The following is a 6,130-nucleotide window of genomic DNA, read 5'->3' as shown; positions in this document are numbered from 1 at the left end:
TTTGACTGTGATTGGCCAGATCGAGGAATATTTTTCTTTTCTGGAGTACCATCATATTTCTTGTATCAGGGAGAACTTGTCGATTGGCCGTATAATATTCCTGGGTTTCAGCGGTTTGGTGGAATTATCTAGTATAAAGTTCAAGTTTCTGTAAATCACAACCTGCCAACGAGTCATTCTTTTGGACATTTGAATCCAGTCCAAAGATTTGGTTTCTACCAGTCGCCTGTGAACACGTCTTGGCTGCCAAAATACCTTGTAATCTTATTGAAGCATGATAAGGTTAGTTGTTTTCGAACCAAGTGATTCACCCGTCGGGACAATGTCAAGGTGTTGATTGGGCCAACGCAACACACCAGTGAAACACATTTGATAATGTTTAAATTACACTACCTACATACTAGAAGAAGCGTGTCTAGACTTTTATTCCCCATATCTAAATTTGGAGGCGATTATGTCCACTATAGGTGTGGCGATTCAAGTATAAATTGAATATTCTATAGTTGGCATTATTAACGGTTAATTACCAGGACCATTGACACTGCCTTAATAAGGTTAAGGGGTCCTACCGGCCTATGCTGACATGGTGGGTCAAACTGCAACAATGTAATAATTATTTGACACTGAGCAAGTCATAGACGTGTAACCATTGCAGTAGAGCGTGAGTTTGCAACACGACTTTCCAGAACAAACCAGGTGCTCCCATACACTATACTTGAGAAAATATACAACAGGAGGTTTTGGATACTTGTCCTGGTAAGGAATCCTCTGATGGATTCCGCTCGAACAAAAATAACAGATACAGAAAAAAGAAATCGATACAAAAGCTCATTTTGGGCCTTGATATACACTGAGACAATGTGGTCAGAACGAAGCAAAAGTTTTTGGTGGGATGTTTGGAACATATTAGAATGACTAAAGGTCAAACGAAAGATTGGATTGAAAAATGTTGGTCTTCTATAGTTGGATATCAACCAAAAGTTAGTGTGCTCCTCAATGGTTGGTTTAGTTTCCAGTTCATGACAGTGGAAGATGCATAAATAATTGATGCTATTCCATACGTAAAAGGAAGGAAGCCGTATTTTATGGTACATAAATGGATGGTCAATTTTAATCCCATAAAAATAAGTCCCCCCCCAACGCAAGTTCATATAGGTGAAACTGCCCGACCTTCCTATGGAACTTTGGACCAAGAATCTCATTACAGGGAATGGAAACAAAATTGGTAAATTCTATTATGTTGACGAAGGGTGTTCTGGCCTTCTGGACAAACATGTAGCTTGAATCATATTATAAAGGAGGTCTATCGGCTGCCTTTGACATCTATTGGGGTCCCCACTCTATATTAGACAACAAGTGGATTACTGGGGTATCCATTTTAGATGGTTAGGATGCCCTAATACTAGACATCTAATAGTAGATTTCCAACTCAGATTCAATGGGGAACACAACATGATAAGGGTATAGATCTCATTCAGGTGCCAGAATTCTATAATAGGAACATGTCCCTCAGGTGCCCTCTATTGACCCGCTTATTCTTGAGAACTAGAATGTATAGCAGCTGCCAGAAACAATAAGCAGTGCTATCCAAGCTTTATACAGGAAAAAACCGACCAAAGATCGAATCAAAGACCTAAAAAAATGGATGTCGTCAGCAACATCCGTTCCATCCAAGGTTCTCTGTTGTGAGAGCTAAGCTTCAGAGTTTAATGTAGTACTCTGGAGAAATATACAAACAGCAGTTCCAAAACGCTGTCGATTCCTCCTTTCAAGTTGATTCGACCAACCAATTTCCAAAAGAAAGGATGCAATTCCTAGCTATCCGGCCATTTGAGGCCTTCAACCTCATCTCCTCCCAGATATAAATATAAAGAAAGAAAGGATTCAATTTAGTATCCAGATTTGAGGCCTTCAACCTCATCTCCTCCCAGATATAAATATAAAGATAAAATAGGGGATAATTCCCCTATCTCTATAGACACAAATGTGTAAAACCTAAATAGTGATGAATCAATGAGCCTTGAGTCGCAGACAGTAAAAAATACCTTCTTCCAGGAAAATGAGTCGGAGTTACCTAAATCAGGATCAACAAAGAAAAAGAAGGGTACCAAGTATAAAAATATTTCCTCTTATAGAGGAACTGGGTTTGAGCTTAACACTCGATTTTATGAATCCATCGAAGCAACACTTTTTCCGCCTATTGATCCGGGCATCTCCCATGACAACTATGAAGCTACAAACACTTCTGATTGGTGGGTCCTTAGAGAAAACTATCTAGCTACATTCCGATCTCATGTCATTAAATATGAGAGGGTTGGGATCACTACACACTAGAAATTCTATTTTACTGTTGCTACAGGAAACGATAATCGAAATTCTATTTTACTGTTGCTACAGGAAACGATAATCGATAGGGATAAAGCTCAGGATTACCTTTTGAGATTTTTCCCAAGTTGGGTTATTTGTGAAACAAATTCAATATGCAATGCTAGAGGCCTTGCTACCATGTGAGACCGTAAACATGTTTCTCTCATGGCTTATAAATATTTCACCCGTATCATTTTATCTGGATATTGCAGGGGATATATTAAATTTATATTTCTGTCGAGAGGGAGATGTTGTCAAAATATACATATTTGTGGATTAATATATGTATATGTCAGAGATATTGTGTGTAAAGTTACTTTAAAAAAATTAATAATATTATTTTTAAATATTAATGTTGGTTATAAGTAAAATAATTTAATTTTCACTTTTATTTTATCTTAGACTTTATATAATAAGATAAAGTAACTAAAAGAAATTAATTTTTAGTGTGAGGGATATATGTAATTTCTTCATTGAGCTGAAATTTAATGCTTATAATATGCTAGAAATGTGTAACCTATGGTCAAAATAAAATTTAAATAAAAATAAAACATAGTAGAGATATGTAGCCTAATGTAACATAATGTAATGTAAACATTTTAACTTTGTGAAAATAAAATAAAAATAACAACGTAAAAAAATAAAAATAAGTCTATAAAAAATAAATAATAAAAAAATGATCCATGATATTGGCCCATTGTTTTAAGAGTCCATGGTATTGACTTGGTATTCATGTGGAATATAACCTATTTAAGAGGGAAATTATGCTAGTCTAGATTCATTTTAGTTTGATGTTATATTTAGATACATAATTAGTTGTAGAAAATGATGACATTGAATCCATGTAGCCTATAAAAATGATTGGAGGTGGGGAAATATTAGGAAAATGTAACTATTACATTTTATCTAATATTTCTCCTACCTCCATCCACATTTTATTAGATTATATTGGGTAAAACATAATAGTATAATATTACATTTTACACAATATTTACTCAAAACAGACCCATTTCCTTTTATATTTGAAATTTAAAAATAAACAAACTCCGCTATAAAATTAGTATGAGTGACCTGAAATATTAGATAAAATATAATTACCGGGGAAAGCGTTCTCTTTGAAATCAGCTCTTCCCCTTGTACAACTGTAATCATTGTGAGCCATAAAATTATATGTCAGATCATTAAAGAAAGCTCAACCGTTCCATTAGGGGAAGGGAAATTTAGTTATGAATTCGTTTCAGACTGGTATTCCATTCCAATGGATAGGTAAAGACTGTTATTCCTCCAAAAATTTGTTTTGTTATGTATTGCAGATCTTTATATTTTCTTAATATAAATTCATACTGGTGTTTTTCCTTTGAAAAAAGACTGGTATTCGATTCGAATGCAATTCGATTCCAATGCATAGGTAAAGACGCAGTCTGTGAGTTTCGGCTGCGCTGCAAATGGGGCGACGATCACCGCATCTGGATAGTCGAAGCAAGCGCTTAATCACTCAGTCTACACCCGAACCAGGTCCTTAATCTCTCAATCTACACCCCAAATCACGAGGTCGTAATGTCAAGCCGCGGTGCCGTCGCCATCGCGCACACTCTCACGGCCGGGCGAAGCCGGGAGGGCAAGCATAATTTATTTATTTATTATTTATTTTATTTATTTATTTTTTCCTGTTGCGTTGCCTTATTAGTGGTTTAAATGGAAGTTTTCTGTGTTCATTGTTGAATTAAACACTCAGAATGATAGAATGCTAGGGTTTTGTTTTAATGTTCATGAACAGGCTCACAAAGCATGGAAGGAACTATAAGTCTACAGAAAGAGTCTAGCTTGTCCTGAAGTCATATTTGAAAAGTCTAAGACAGTGAAGAATCCAGAGGGGATGCTGCCATTGCACACGACAGGAACTTTGAGGCTTTTGGGACCGAAAGTTGACTCTATAGATTTCTACAATGAGAAGATTAAGGATATATCAGCCAAGCTGGAAACAAAACAAAAGATTACACTGATAGAAAATCAGTTTGCAGCAGCCTTTATAATTTTCAACAACAAGCCTGTTGCAGTAGCTGCATCTTAGGTTGTGCATTCAGTTCGCAGATAGATGGACTGTAATGGTTGCTCCTGAGCCTCGTCAAATACGTGGAAAGGCCTTTCCATGCCCTTCTATCAGAGGATGATTAACACGTAACATTTCCAATGCATCTTTGTTTATGTCGACACTTCAAATTTGGGCTTTCCTCCCACAAAGATATTGAATGCCATAAATATAATGGCATAAGGATGCAGGTGTTTTTAACTCCTACACACTACAAGAACTCATGCACACTGGATTCTAATGATTGCTCCATAATGTGACAAAAGAAACTAGTTTTTGAGATGGTAGGATGCTTTGAAATCCATATGGTCTAATTAATTGTTCTCCATTGTTACCAAACATTCATGCAAACTTTGTTTTTTCCCTAATACCATCTGAAAGAAGCAGAAGAACGCAAAATTTTGCAACCCTTTCTTCGGCAGAAAACCATCTTTGTTCACGTTTGTATGGTTCTTATTATTATTCTAGGAAAATTATATTTGAATTGTTTTCATCTTTTTAGAGAAAACCCCCTGGATGTTGTTATAGTAGGCCTGTAAAATTGAGGTTTGAGGAACTTGGAAAGCGACGTTGTTGATGGAAGCGTGGAATCTTGTGTTTTTAGGGCATCGTATGTTTTTCCTCTTTTGCAAGCTTCCAGGTTCAGTTCTATCAGAAAAAATAGATTTCTGTCCACCTTCTGTGGAACATTTGCTGGAAATGCTTAGGAATTCAAGCTTCTAATGAGGCTCATGCCTCTGAAGACAGCAACCGACTCATTTATTTTGGGTAATCTGGGTTTGATAATTGGAGCAGAAGAGGAATAATTTCTCTGGTAGCTTAAGATGGCAAAACTCTTTCCGATATTGACTGTTAGATTGACAGACAGATAAGGGCTTATTCCTATATAATAGTCCTTGCATGGCCCACGATATGCTCTAAGGAGGATGTCATATGTATTCCCGAGGGCATTGTTCTATCCATTGTTGGATAGGGAATTTGTAAGCATCATCAAGACTTGAACTATTATTCGTCATGCCATCAGGCAACAAGGGAATAGGTAGCTCCAAAATTATGCAACATAGTTGCAGCCTCCCATCGCTGCCTTCATGCAGAAATGCACATGAAAGATGAGGATAAGGATAATATGTGAAAGAGAAAATATATCCATGATTTAGGCCTTGCTTCTGTCTCGTATGAGGCTGAAAATCCCTGCAAGCACCAATTGAAAATGTTTTTGTCTCCAATAAATTGCAGCCTCATTAATAGATACTCTAGCTAGATTTTTTGCATAATTTAACAAGAGTTGAAGGTATCAACAACTAAAAAATTTCTGCAAATATAGAGTATATAATTTTAAATGTATCTTAGTATTTCAGTCGCCTTAGCTTTGGCATTAGGTTTTTCAAACTTTCAGATACAGAAAATGTAGAGCAACTCTTAATAGATTTGCAAAAATTGCCCTAAATCTCTGTGAGAAGTGACCCCAAGCTGCCACTATTCCTTCTTGTTGAAAAATCCTTTCATTCTGCGCTAAATCAACACTACTGATGAGCGGAAATGGTTGTTTATTAATCATAAAATTTTGTACACCTCCAATATATATATGTGCATGTTTGATTCTAGAAGATGATCATTGTTTTATCAAATCCAGTAATGATGGACAGAAATCTGGTTGATTTAATCGTTTTTGTA

At 36.1% G+C, this 6,130-nt stretch overlaps 1 long non-coding RNA gene across 1 annotated transcript; it reads left to right on the top strand.

Annotated features, from left to right (window-relative positions):
• Positions 1-3,476: 3,476 nt before the first annotated feature.
• On the top strand, positions 3,477-4,784 carry LOC149262956 (uncharacterized). Its single transcript, XR_016249600.1, has 3 exons — positions 3,477-3,633; positions 3,735-3,882; positions 4,145-4,784. It is a non-coding gene; the product is annotated as an uncharacterized LOC149262956 (long non-coding RNA).
• The last annotated feature ends 1,346 nt before the right edge of the window (positions 4,785-6,130 follow it).

The sequence above is a fragment of the Pinus tabuliformis genome, chromosome 6, assembly GCF_031772625.1.
Source record: "Pinus tabuliformis cultivar Carrire ecotype Pingquan chromosome 6, CPIR1, whole genome shotgun sequence".
NCBI classification, from domain to species: domain Eukaryota; kingdom Viridiplantae; phylum Streptophyta; class Pinopsida; order Pinales; family Pinaceae; genus Pinus; species Pinus tabuliformis.
Note: the sequence above shows the minus strand (reverse complement) of the source record. Positions and strands in the feature narration are given on the sequence as shown.